Source organism: Octopus sinensis, linkage group LG2, assembly GCF_006345805.1.
Source record: "Octopus sinensis linkage group LG2, ASM634580v1, whole genome shotgun sequence".
NCBI lineage: Eukaryota > Metazoa > Mollusca > Cephalopoda > Octopoda > Octopodidae > Octopus > Octopus sinensis.
The window spans coordinates 10292895-10307517 of NC_042998.1; the positions used below are offsets into that span (position 1 = coordinate 10292895).

At 38.0% G+C, this 14623-nt stretch overlaps 1 protein-coding gene across 6 annotated transcripts in view; it reads right to left on the minus strand.

Annotated features, from left to right (window-relative positions):
* Window positions 1-14623, minus strand: part of LOC115224313 (mitochondrial proton/calcium exchanger protein) — a 106239-nt gene that overhangs the window by 62838 nt on the left and 28778 nt on the right. For 2 of the 6 annotated variants that reach the window (XM_036511559.1, XM_036511565.1), the window contains one exon: window positions 6653-6784. The exons of 3 other annotated variants lie outside the window; for them this stretch is intronic. The gene's annotated coding sequence lies outside the window, so the exon portion shown is untranslated. The remainder of the gene's footprint in view (window positions 1-6652; window positions 6785-14623) is intronic. One more of the 6 variants, XM_036511572.1, reaches the window with a different exon arrangement.

Sequence of the window (14623 nt, forward strand, 5' to 3'; positions counted from 1 at the left end):
TAGCGATTCGGCAAAACAGACCGATAGAATAAGTACTAGGCTTACAAAGAATAAGTCCTGGGGTCGAATTGCTCGACTAAAGGCGGTGCTCCAGCATGGCCGCAGTCAGATGACTGAAACAAGTAAAAGAGTAAAAAGTGATAGAATAAGTCCCTGACAAAAAAATAAATATATAAATAAATAAATAAATAAGCAATGGGGTTGGTTTATTTAATTAACACCCCTCAAGGCAGTGCCCCAGCATTGCCATAGTCCATTGCCTGAAACAAGTAAAAGATAGAGGGTAATAATACTACAGAGAGGCATTTTGTCTGAGATTGATCCCTGGCTTACCATCCCTGCAAGAAGTGCAAAAGATTGTCTTAACTGGTACATCACACGTATTGAGAAGAGCATTGTTGATGTGAGAACTATTACAACCCATGTATTTTAATTTAACTTTAAAAAAAAAAAAAAATGAACAAACTAGTGAGTTTAGTTTAATGACCTACCAATGTATACTGAGTTTCTTTGCCCTAAGAGTCGAGAAGACACTCAGCAAGAAATGGAAGCAAATTTGAAAGATGGAGAAAAACCCATAAATAATAATAATAATGATAATGATGATAATAATAATAATAATAATAATAATAATGATAATAATAATAATATAATAATAATAATAATATGATAATGATAATAATAATAATAATAATATAATAATAATGATAATGATAATAATAATAATAATAATATAATAATAATAATAATAATAATTATTATTATTATAATAATCCTTTCTACTAAAGGCACAAGGCCTCAAATTTTGGGGGAGGGAACTAGATGAGTACATTGACTCCATGTTTCACTGGCACTTAATTTATCGACCCTAAAAGGATGACCCCAAAGTTGACCTCAGCGGAATTTGAACTTAGAACGTAAGATGGATGAAATGCTGCTAAACATTTTGCCCTGTATGCTAACAATTCCTGTCTATATAAATGCAGTCTTACTAATTCAGTGTTGTAAATTTCATAAAGAATTTTTTGTCTTTTTACAAACACACATCAGTTTTCTCAGTTACATAGCACCTCACCTGTTAGCATTTTTAGATGCAAAATCTTGAGGATCCTTGACATCTCTAGTTCAGACATGGGTGCAGCATGCTGCATAAATTAAAGCAAGGCCAAAACACAATAATAATAATAATAATAATAATAATAATAATAATAATAATAATAATAATAATGATAATGATAATAATAATAATAATATTAATAATAATAATATTAATAATAATAATTATTATTATTATAATAATCCTTTCTACTAAAGGCACAAGGCCTCAAATTTTGGGGGAGGGAACTAGATGAGTACATTGACTCCATTGTTTCACTGGCACTTAATTTATCGACCCTAAAAGGATGACCCCAAAGTTGACCTCAGCGGAATTTGAACTTAGAACGTAGATGGATGAAATGCTGCTAAACATTTTGCCCTGTATGCTAACAATTCCTGTCTATATAAATGCAGTCTTACTAATCCAGTGTTGTAAATTTCATAAAGAATTTTTTGCCTTTTTACACACACGCATTAGTTTTCTCAGTTACATAGCACCTCACCTGTTAGCATTTTTAGATGCAAAATCTTGAGGCTCCTTGACATCTCTAGTTCAGACATGGGTGCAGCATGCTGCATAAATTAAAGCAAGGCCAAAACACAATAATAATAATAATAATAATAATAACAACACTTGGCGAGAAACGGAGGAAAATTTGAAGAAAGAAGGAAAAAAAAATAATAATGATAATAATAATAATGATAATAATCCTTTCTACTACAGGCACAAGGCCTGGATTTTGTAGGGAGGGGAACAGTTGATCACATTGACCCCAGTACTTGACTGGTACTGAATTTATTAACCCTGAAAGGCTGAGAGACAAAGTCAACCTTGGCAGAATTTGAACTAGAACATAGTGACGGGCAAAATACTACCAAGCATTTTGCCCAGTGTGCTAATGATTCTGCCAGCTTGCCGCCATAGAAATAATAATAATAATAACAATCCCTTCTACTAAAGGCATAAAGCCTGAAGTTTTGGGGAAGGAGTCTAGTTGATTACATCAACCCCAGTGCTCAATTAGTATTTATTTTACCGACCCCTGTGGGATTTGAACTCAGTACATAGTGAGTCAGAAGAAATACCAGTGGGCATTTTGTCCAAAGCTCTGACTAAGGGTTTTGGTTCAGTAAAAAGCAGGTTAACAATTTTAGCACTAACAATAACAACAAAGAAATCCCCAAAAAGAAGGAACAAGGATTACCTAGGGGCGAATTAAAGAGCCCAACAGACTCATGATTATGCTGACTACCAAGCCATGCTCAGTACACTCATCCACTCTTCAGAAAATTTAACGGAGGGCCGAACATTCCTCTCCACCCTCACCTAACTCTCCAAATGGAACTTGAAGTTGTTGATGGCTCAGTTGAAGAGGAAAGCCCTTGCAGTCATCATGTCCACCACACAACCTTTTCCTATAGCTATCAGAGTGAGGAAAACTACCCTTTAGGCCAAAGAAGGGCCACGGGGCAATCACGAACTCAGCTAGTAGATGGTTGCATCTGATGTTACTTGACAACAGCTGTTCTGTATAACTTCGCAAGTCAGCAACGAGACACTGAACACATAACAGCAACAGCAGCAGTAGTAGTAATAGTAGTAGTAGAGACAAAATAAAACCAAGGCAACAGACAAACAAATAATAAACAGAAGATGAAGTAAAACTACTGCTACTACAAAAGAAGAGTAACAATCAATCTTCAGAAACGATGTGAGAAATAATTAAAATTAATATAAAAATGAAAATAAACAACACCTATAAACAAAATTCCTTTGCTATTAAACATTTTCATCATATTACCATTGGAAGGTTGGAGGCTATATTTTTGGTTTGTTAACTCTTTCCCCAAAAAGAGATATTAATAAATATGTTGGTACATGTGTACTGACTGTCCAACTGCATACCAGCAGCTCCATAAATAAGTAGGAGCAGCAAATGAAGGCTGTTAGAGTAATGGATCTTTCCTTGATGCACAACAGAATGGTATCAGCCAAGATTTGAACTTAACACCTTACATCTTTTTGAATACTAAATTATCTTATCTACACCCTCAGCTCTTTTACGTGTATTTCCAGAATAATTTAATGTTCGTTTTTCCATACTGACATGGGTTGCACTATATATGTATGCATGTGTGTGTGTGTGTATATATATATATATATACATATATATATACTAGCACTATGACCCAGCGTTGCCGGGTCATAGTACTAGTGCATGCATATACAGCTGCGTGCATGCACACATACACGCGAGTACTGTCCAAATCTCCGACCAATCACATACAGCTAGCTGGCATTCAATTGGCGTATCAAGTTTCGGGCATTTTGATTGGGTTTTGGATAGAAAATTCACAAAAAAGTCGCTTTTATTGATTTTTTAATGGCTTTATGGGGTGACTGGGGAAATGTAAAGATGTGCACGACCAACCTCGGATGGTTTTGAATGACCATAGAATGTGTGAGCCTTCTAACTGAAAAATTGTGGATTTGTATAAAGGACACACAGACATTTTGCCATTTATATATAGAGAGATATATAGTCTGAAGGCACATGACTTAGCAGTTAGGGCGCTGCACTTATGATTATGAGATCATGGTCTCGATCCCCAGACTAGGTGTTTGTTGTGTTGTGTTCTTGAGCAAAGCACTTCATTCCACGTTGCTCTGCGATCATTTTGTCATCTGACATGTGGCACATGGTACACCTGTACAGGTAATGTTGATTTGATGGAGGGAATGAGCTTACGTGTACACAAATATTTGATCACTATAAACAAATCATCTGTGTGGTTGTTCGGCAAGAAATTACCGAACCCTCATATGTTGTCTAACAGTGGGAGTATCCATGATAGTCTGTATGTGTATGAGCTCCAATGAAGCTATAAGGTGTTACTCAGGCACCCAACTATGAGTCCATTACATCTTCTACAGGCAAAAACAACTGTAAGATAATGAAACTCATAAGTCTGTTCCTTTGTCATCACATATTCAAGGAAAAGTAAAAATTAAATATGGTACTCTACTTAAATGCTTAATTATCCTATTACACACTTTGAGTACCTCAACCACCTTATCTACCCATTTCTCTGTCAACAGTATGCCTACACCATCTACACCACTATTCCCTTCTCAGAAGAATTTATCTCTGTTCCTTGCCCATGAAAAATCTGGTTGAGGCTCACTTCTCTATCAACTCTTGCACATAGCTCAAGTCTACATGCCATTGTTCTAGCATTTCAACAACCTCACCAGGTCTACCTTTCCTTGGGCCTACATTGATTTGGCCGTTCTAAGATTATAAATTAGATGGGAAGAGTGAATGAGTAGCATCTGAAAAGAAGAGGGTTTGTATGAATATTTGCAAAAAGGTAGTGAGCGCTTGCACATATCCAAATAATTATACTAGTAATGCTTCTCATTGAATTACCATATCCCTCAGATCCTGAAATCCTCATGCCCATTATATAAGGTCATGGTAGGATTTCAAAATTGTTTATTGATGTAGTTCGCAATGCTATATATTTCATATGCATGTTGAATAAGGGATCAACTAATAAAGTTTACATACAGCTTGGTGCAGTTTGATGTGGCTTCCATTTGTTGCCCTGCACACATCCCATTGATACCTTAGTTGGATGAATTGAAGAAAACTTTACAGAGATGCAATTTCATACATACATACATATCAAATTGTGTGAAAAAAAGGAGAAAAGGTAGGGAAAAGGGGACTCTTTAATCTTGACAAAGAGGACTTTTTAGTCTTTCTGGTAACAAGACAACAATGGTAGTAACAATGCCATGAGGTAATGCACTCTGGTTGGTGATAAGAAGGGAAACTATGCAAAAACTAGAACTACTAAGTGAAAAGTGGTCTCTGATTTACCTAGGAGGACATTAACTCCAAATAAAAATTCACAGACTGTGACAACCTGTCCAGCACATGCAGGCATGGTAAAGCAAACATAAAATGATGATAATGTGTTCTCAGCAAACACAACCAAGTTATTTAATAAACCAAAGCCAGTAATTTTGTAGACCCTGAATAACCCACATACTGGATATTTTCGGAACTCATTGATTAAAGTTATGTGGGTGAACCAAATTGGACAAAACAGGCGGCACGTGGATACAAAGATTCCAGAACATCCTCTACTCAAATATTTCATCACAATGACAGAAAATATGTGACAGAAATAGCTTTAAATATATATATATATATATATATGTATATATATATGTATATATATATTTCATAACTGACACAAATAGTGTGTGTGTGTGTGCACGTGCGTGCATGCATGTGTGTGTGTAATCTATGTTGTCAGTGCCTAAACTGATTAAAAAAGCTAATGATTAAAGGTGTTCCAACCACAAGTATTCCATCATTTGCACAACCAATTTATCATCATCATCATCATCATCATTTAACATCTGCTTTCCTTGCTAGCATGGGTTGAACCAATTATATTGTACAATGCATAGCTCATTTTTCAAGATGGCAGGTTGTGATTTGGCTACTATTTCTAGCATGTCAAGGGACAGTTTTGGTTTATGTGCTTGTATAAATACATATTAAGGTACTCAATACACACCAGTTGTGAAGTGTGTAGAATCTGCTTTTGCTGTTGTTGCATAGCCCCAAACTAGCGCTGATAGAGCAGTTCGATGGCAAGCAGATAGACAACTGAATAATACGGTACAACCTACTGATTCAGCTTCTAAGTTACACCATAACTTCATGAATACCATACTACATACTGCAACAATGGAATAGAAATCGAAATTGAACCAATCCTATGACTGGCACCCGGCAGATGCCAGGACCCCTGGACTGGTGGTACGTAAAAAGCACTATCCGAATCGTGGCCAATGCCAGCGCCGCCTTGACTGGCTTCCGTGCCGGTGGCACGTAAAAAGCACCATCCGAATCGTGGCCGATGCCAGTGCCGCTTCGACTGGCTTCCATGCCGGTGGCACGTAAAAAGCACCATCCGAATCGTGGCCAATGCCAGTGCTACCTCGACTGGCTTCCGTGCCGGTGGCACATAAAAAGCACCATCTGAATCGAGGCCGATGCCAGTGCCACCTCGACTGGCTTCCGTGCCGGTGGCACGTAAAATGCACCAATCCGACCGTGGCCGTTGCCAGCTTCGCCTGGCACCTGTGCAGGTGGCATGTAAAAAGCACCCACTACACTCACGGAGTGGTTGGCGTTAGGAAGGGCATCCAGCTGTAGAAACACTGCCAGATAAGACTGGGCCTGGTGCAGCCTCCTGGCTTCCCAGACCCCAGTTGAACCGTCCAACCCATGCTAGCATGGAGAACGGACGTTAAACGATGATGATGAGTGTGGTTTGATAGTCTAGACACACTGCCCTCTCTCCACTGTCCTGTTCGTTTCTGTATGCTTATAGGTTTTGATGGCAACCATACTGGCGGCACAGCAGTTGCTGCTCCTTTACACCTATTTTTGGGAGTGAGCAACAGGTGAAGTCGTGCTCTGGGGATATTACAGATAGGTCTGAATGTTTGAAAAGTGATTATTCAGACAGTGACAGTGATTGTGGAAGCTGAAGCTTACAGCCAGAAGAGACTCTCCCCCTTCAATGTTCAGGTGTTCTTTTCTTTTCGATAGCTTTGTTTCTTTGAGTAGGTGATCTGTAGGTGTGGTCATTGCACAACCTGAAATGATATGTAACATACAGGTTTATGTATTTTGTGGTTTGTTGTGAGGATATCAAGGACACACGTAAGACTGGTATAGTCTATAAAGGATTTAGTGTAGTGTTTGTATGTCATTACTACTGTGTCTTTTTCGTAGACAAATATGGTATTTGTGATTGTTCTGTGGGCTGTTTTGCTTTTTCCACTGTGTCCTCTATGTGAGCGGATAATGCTGCAGAGGGATTGTATGTAATTCCTGCTATTTTCCTGGTGTGTGTGTGTGTGTGTGTGTAGTATGTGATGTTTAGTATGATGGTTGTTTATTCTTTTACTCTTTTACCAGCTCTAGTCCATTTACTATGGCCAAAGTGAGTTACCACCATTGTATACAATGTTCTCTGGCCTTGCAAGTAAAATGGATTTAGTAGGTGTTATTGTAAAATGTTGCTGTGAGCTGAGTTTTCAGAGGATTTAAGTACAGTTCAAGCAATGGAGTAACAATATCTGGAGAATGATGAGCAGATATGAGCATGATATTATTTATGTATAAAGGTGTCTGTTTTGGGGTGGTGTGAAAAATTGCAGAGATGTCGAACGGTCATGTAGACGCAGGTTGAAGAGAATGGGTGAAAGGAGTGATCCTTGTGGTACACAATTTGGAAAACTGCAGTTCCTCTAATACAGGCTTAGTGGCTTCACATAGTTTCCTAGTTAGCATTTTGCATTGATACTATGGTTTCACTCAGGTAATTTAAGTGGATATTAAAGTTTCTCAGTGGTTTGCAAAATTTCCGTCTGATGTTCACTTGGCTCCCCACAAGAAACCATAGAACAGACTTAATTATATAGTTACACACACAAATACATAAATCTTTTCTTTCAGTCAAAATATAGCCTTTGTAGGATTTCTACCCTGACATTAAAACAGCTCTGACCCAAACAAACTGTTTCCTCTTTCCTTCATAAATGAATAAATAATTAGAGGAGAATGAAATTCAAAGCAGCAACTGAAATTGCATGGTGACAGGAATTTCTGCCCCGGAGAAGAAATAGAAAAACATTGTAGTGAAATGATAACTACTCAATTTGAAATATGAAAAAGTTTCTGAACAAACCTGTGTTTTTCTTTCCAACTTTTGTTTTCTTTTAACAAAGAATAGCAAATGAACAATGTACCTACTCTCTTTTTCTCTTTTCCTTCATCTCACTCACACCACAATTCCAAGGTGGACACCATTAACAATGAAAAATATTTCACACAACACTTTATATTCTTACATATATATATATATAAAATGACTCAAAGTAAATAAACTAATAAAAACACCTGTGTTCACAATTTCTCACAAATAAATAAATAGATAAATGAATAAATAAAAAGAATTACAATGATATAAATGAAAAGAATGAGTCCAGTTGAGAAAGTGAAATTACACAGAAGGTGTAGAAAGATTAAGTTGGCATTTCAAAGTTGATAGAATTTACCTGTGTAGATACATTGTTATAGAAAATAGTAAACAGGTAAGAAATTTAAGATAATGTAAATGAATTTAGACATTGAACTGAGACGGTAAGAAGACCCATGCTATGAGACAGTGATTGGTAGTAACAAGTTAGATAAGGGCTGTTACCTCAGCAACACAATCAGATATATACTTGAAAATAGTAAATAACACTTCACTGTTTGGTACTAAATAGAGTGACTGGAAAAGAAACATTAGTGGAAGAGCTGAAGGACATTTTGTCTGCTTACAAAAGTCAAATCGAATGATTACAAGTGTTTCAAATGTCTGTCAGTTGGGTATCTGAAATGTTTGTTATAAAGATAGAGCTAACAATGTGCAAATCTGTAACCTATAAATCCGCATGCCAACGAAGTTAAACTGGAAGGAAGAATAACAGTAGACAGAAGCTATTTTGAAACAACTTAGAAGTAAACTACTAGATGCATTGGTCTTGAGAAGGTTAATGCTAAATTTAACCAAGAACTCCAACGAGGCATAGTTTCTGACTTGATCATTTAGATACATTAATCAATAGATAAAAATAAGGTTTCAACTATGAAAAAATTGAGATAGACAAATTCCATATCTTTGTTTAAAAAAAAATGTTTCATATGAATTTTTATTACAAAAGATAAATGACTTTTATCAACAATGCTTGGATAGGTCTGCAAATGTTGATATTTATATAACTTATTAAAGCCTGTGTTTATTTTGGCTGCTTGATTTCCTTTTTTAACAAGTCTGCTTTTGTTCTAATTTTACTGATATATTTTTAACAAATCCTTTAATCTACCGATTTGATCATATGGTAAGCACAATTTATGTTTGACACGGTCATTCACACACATGCTCTCAGCATGTGCGCACACACACACAATATATATATATGTGGAGGCGCAATGGCCTAGTGATTAGGGCAGCGGACTCGCGGTCGTAGGATCGCGGTTTCGATTCCCAGACTGGGCGTTGTGAGTGTTTATTGAGTGAAAACACCTAAAGCTCCACGAGGCTCCAGCAGGGGGTGGTGGCGATCCCTGCTGTACTCTTTCGCCACAACTTTCTCTTACTCTTTCTTCTGTTGGCCTGCTCGCTTAGCCAGCGGGGTGGCGTCATTTGAAGACTAAAAAAAAAAACAATGCGAAGCGCATTGTGACCAGCGATGTGTAACAACATCTAATGGCCTGGTCGGTCACGGTGATATATATATATATATATATATATATATATATATCAACATTTTAACACCCACCTTTACATACTTGTATGAGTCAGACAGAATTCATTGAGGCAGATTTTTCTACTGGTCTCTTTTGTTGAACCACTAAGTCACAGGGATGTAAACACACCAACACTGGTTGTCAAACAGTGGTGGGTGTCAAACATAAACACACACACACATGTATGATGGGCTTCTTTCAGTTTCCGTCTACCAAATCCACTCACAAGGCTTTGGTCAGTCAGAGGCTATAGTAGCAGACACTTGCCCAAGGACACCACACAATGGGACTGACCCCAGAACCATGTGGTCGGAAAGCAAACTTCTTAACACACAGCCATGCCTGCACAGAATATGCATTCCCATGCAAGAAACCAAACCCAGGCCCTCTGAGTGAAAACCAAGAGTCCTCCTCACACAAAGTAAAGGAAATGGATGTCTCTCAGTTTTGGTGAGGAGCATTCAATTGTTTGATAATCTGTATCACTGACTGTAAGTGGCAGAGTGACAGGGCACTCTGTCAGTTATGACAAGTGCTCTAGTTGATTCGATCAATGGCACGGCCTACTCATGAAATTAACATGCAATGACTGAGCACTCCATAGATATGCATGCCCTTAATGTAGTTCTCAGGGAGATTCCATGTGACATAGAATGTGACAAGTCTGGCCCTTTGTATTACACGTACAACTCACCTTTGTTAGCTGAGTGGCCTAAAAAAAACAGGAACTGAAGTAACTTGCTGCCAGGAATCAAACTCACAACCTTACAATTGTGAAGTGAATACACTAACCACTACGCCCTGTACCGTCACATAGCTGAGTATTCCACAGATATATATATCTATAGGCGGCGAGCTGGCAGACACGTTAGCGCGCCGGGTGAAATGCTTAGCGGTATTTCGTCTGTCTTTATGTTCTGAGTTCAAATTCCGCCGAGGTCAACTTTGCCTTTCATCCTTTCTGGGTCGATAAATAAAGTACCAGTTTCACACTGGGGGCGATATAATCGACTCAATCCCTTTGTCTGTCCTTGTTTGTCCCCTCTATGTTTAGCCCCTTGTGGGCAGTAAAGAAATAGATATATATATATCTATAACATAATCCATAACTTATCCATAATCTTCTGACAGAATCAGCATGACAGAGAGTGACAGAGAAAGTCCCTCGGATTACAAATACAATCCATTTGATGAAGCAATGTGGAACAATAAAATTCCTGTAACAGATTAAAACACATGGTCTTTGACACTGAGCCAATTGATGTATCCTGTATGTGGCTGTCCAAGATGCTGGAAATAATAACCATATACCCCTTAAATCACACCCTGCTATTCATAAAACAGAAAAAAAACTTATGGGTATACAATTTTTTCTTTTAAATAGGATGGTTAGGGGCAGGTGCTTTTGATTACAGGTAATTTAAGACCAAACATAAACAGGAACAATTATGGCCTTCAAACGATACTATTTTGCTCAGACATCTCCTCACTATGTTTACAAATATTGGCCTAATTCCAAGTTTTAACAAAATAAGAGAAATTAAGACAAGAGACAAGAAGTTTGCTTCCCAGCCAAATGGTTCCAGGTTCAGTCCCACTCTGTGGCACCTTGGGCAAGAGTCTTCTAGTACAGCACCAGGTCAACCAAAGCCTTGTGGGTGGGTTTGTTGATGGAAACTGAAAGAAACCTGTCATACATATATATATATATATATATATATCTGCTTGACAACTGTTGGTTTGTTTACATCCCCATAATCTAGTGGCTCAACAAAAGAGACTGATAGAATAAGTATCAAGCTTTGAAAATAAGTACTGTGGTTGATTTGTTTGACTAAACACTTCAAGGCAGTGCCCCAGCAAGGCCACAGTCCAGTGACTGAAGCAAATAAAAAAATAGAAAGATTATAGCAGTGTAATGTTATAAGTTTGCTTTGCTATCATATAGTTTCAGAGTTCAGTCCCACTGCTTGGCATCTGTAGCAGGCACCTTCCAATTCAACCTCAGGTTGACCAATGTTTTTGAGTAAAATTTGGTAGATGGAAATTATGGAAGCCTATCATGCATATATGTGTGCATTTGGGTATACCTGCCTCCAAGTCTTTACATTAACACCATTTAAAAACAGTGCTCTTCATTGAAATGCCATTACTTAGTGACTGGACAAATAGTGATTGATAAACTCCAGATTTAAAATAAGTAATGGGTTAAAATGATTGAAACCCATCAAAGCAGCAACCTTGTATTGCTGCAGTCCAATGACAGAAACAACAATAATAATAATAATCCTTTCAACTAAAGGCACAAGGCCTGAAATTTGGGGGGAGCTAGTTGATTACATGGATCCCAATGTTCAGCTTGTATTTATTTTATTGCCCCTTAAAGGATGAAAGGCAAGGGTCAGCCTCAGCAGAATTTGAACACAGACTGTGAAGAGCAGGAAAAATGCAGCCAAGTATTTTGCCAAGTGTGCCAATGATTCTACAGGCTTGCCACTTTCATGATGATAAATGATAATGATGATAATCATTCTTTCTACTATAGGTCCACCGTCGCACTACTGGCACTCGAGCCCCGTGCTAGTAGGGTATTAAGAGCACCATCTGAGCATGATCGTTGCCAGAGCGGTTATCTGGCCTCCGTGCCGGTGGCATGTAAAAAACACCATTCGAGCGTGATCGTTATCAGCATCGCCTTACTGGCACCCGCGCCGGTGGCACGTGTAAAAGATTCGAGCGAGGTCGTTGCCAGTGCCGGTGGCATGTAAAAAGCACCCACTACACTCTCGGAGTGGTTGGCGTTAGGAAGGGCATCCAGCTGTAGAAACTCTGCCAGATCAAGATTGAAGCCTGGTGCAGCCATCTGGTTCGCCAGTCCTCAGTCATACGTCCAACCCATGCTAGCATGGAAAGCGGACGTTAAACGATGATGATGATGATAGGTACAAGGCCCAATGTGCAATTAATACTTATTTCATTGACCCTGAAAGGATGAAAGACAAAGTCAGCCTCAGTGGGATTTGAACCCAGAACATACAGATGGACAAAATATCACTAAGCAAGCTAACGATACATCCAGCTCACCACCTTAACAGTAGTAGTAGTAGTGATCTTACTGTATACAGTATACAGAGGAAGATTAATTTGCTGGACAAAAAGACAATATGACAGCTAGACACAGAAAAAAAATTGGCAGTGACTAAGACAGGTTTCAGCCTTTGGAATGAATCCCTATTGTATTCCCATCTTTTGTAGCTGGATCTACAACATCAACATTAGAACTAATTTTTATTGACTGGTACTTATTTTATCAATCTCAGAAGGATAACAGTGAAAATAGATCTGAATAGAATTTCAAATCAGTAAGAAAAGAGACATAACTCAAACAAACTCAATGAAGGCAGTAAAATGACAGTCATTAGAGCATTGGATAGAATGTCTTGCTGTATTTGTTCTAAGTCCAAGACAATTTTGTCTTTCAATCTTTACAGGGTCAATAAAAAAGTTCCAGTCCAGAAGGGTAGTGATGGAAGCCCACATCTTGCCATGGTCTCTACTTGGAGGGTAGGCTTAATCTACCACTTGTTTTAACACCAACACTGGTACCCCAGGTATCGCAAACAGACATCACAGTGGTGTAAACATTCAGGACAGGTCTCCAGTTTGAGATACTTTCTTCTCTCTCTCTCCATTCTACCAGTCTCGAAGCTCTTGTAAAAAGTTCATGAACACTGTCTTCTTTTCTAACTAATAAATGAAAGGTTAAAAAATAATCTTAAATAGTGTCAAGCTATGTTTTAGGTGCAGGCGTGGCTGTGTGGTAAATAATTTGCTTCCCAACCACTGGGCTCTACATTCAGTCCTACTGTGTGGCACCTTGGGCAAGTGTCTTCTACTATAGCATTGGGCTGATCAAAGCCTTATAAATGATTTGGTAGACAGAAACTGAAAGAAACCCATCATATCTGTATCAATATATCTATATGTATGTGTTTTTGTGCCTAACAACTGGTATTGGTGTGTTTACATCCCTGTAACCTAGTGATTCAGCAGAAGAGATCAGAATAAATAACAAGTGTTAAAAAAAGAAGCAGTGGGGCAGATTCGTTTGACTAAAATTCTTCAGGGTGGTGCTACAGAATGGCCATAGTCTAATGACTGAAGCAAGTTGAAGACGAAAGATAATATTGCTTGTCATTTCTCAGAATACCTAACAATTATAAAATACGTTTTGTTTCCTAGAAAGAGGTCAATGTTCTATGAAACAAAATTATGACAATGATTTTTTAATACAGGATAAAGTTTAAGCTTCATCTATGGTCAGGTATATAGGCTAATTGCTATTGAAACGCTTTCTAAACAGTTGATTTAAATGCTTGACTAAACTGTATAGAAATAATAGGAAATGAATATAATAAGAACAAAGTTTACAAACAAGAATTTATTACTCATGAAGTGACATGTGTAATAGTTAGGTCTGAATATTTAATGGGAAACAACTCTAGAGTGAAAGACTTGAGTTGTAGAGTTAGGTTACAGAATAGCAAGTTCCAAGAATAACCTCCGTTTCACTATTGAAATCATTCCATGTAATTTGTAATATTTACGTACGCATTTGGTAAAATGCATGTACGTCGCATCAAGTCATTTCCTGTATATCTCTCTTTACCTGTTTTACTTGTTTCAGTCATTTGACTGCAGCCATGCTGGAGCACCGCCTTTAATTAACCAACTCAATCCCGGGACTTATTCTTTTATAAGCCCAGTACTTATTCTATCAGTCACTTTTGCCGAACCGCTAAGTAACGGGGACATAAACACACCAGCATCGGTTGTCAAGCAATGCTAGGGGGACAAACACACACACGCATATATATATATATATATATATACATATACACGACGGGCTTCTTTCAGTTTCCATCTACCAAATCCACTCACAAGGCTTTGGTCGGCCCGAGGCTATAGTAGAAGGCACTTGCCCAAGGTGCCACGCACTGGGACTGAACCCGGAACCATGTGGTTGGTAAACAAGCTACTTACCACACAGCCACTCCTGCGCCTATACTTACAAGTTTAAGGCTTTGCATCCATGTGTAAGGAATCAATATGTCTAAATTATCTGTATGCATCAA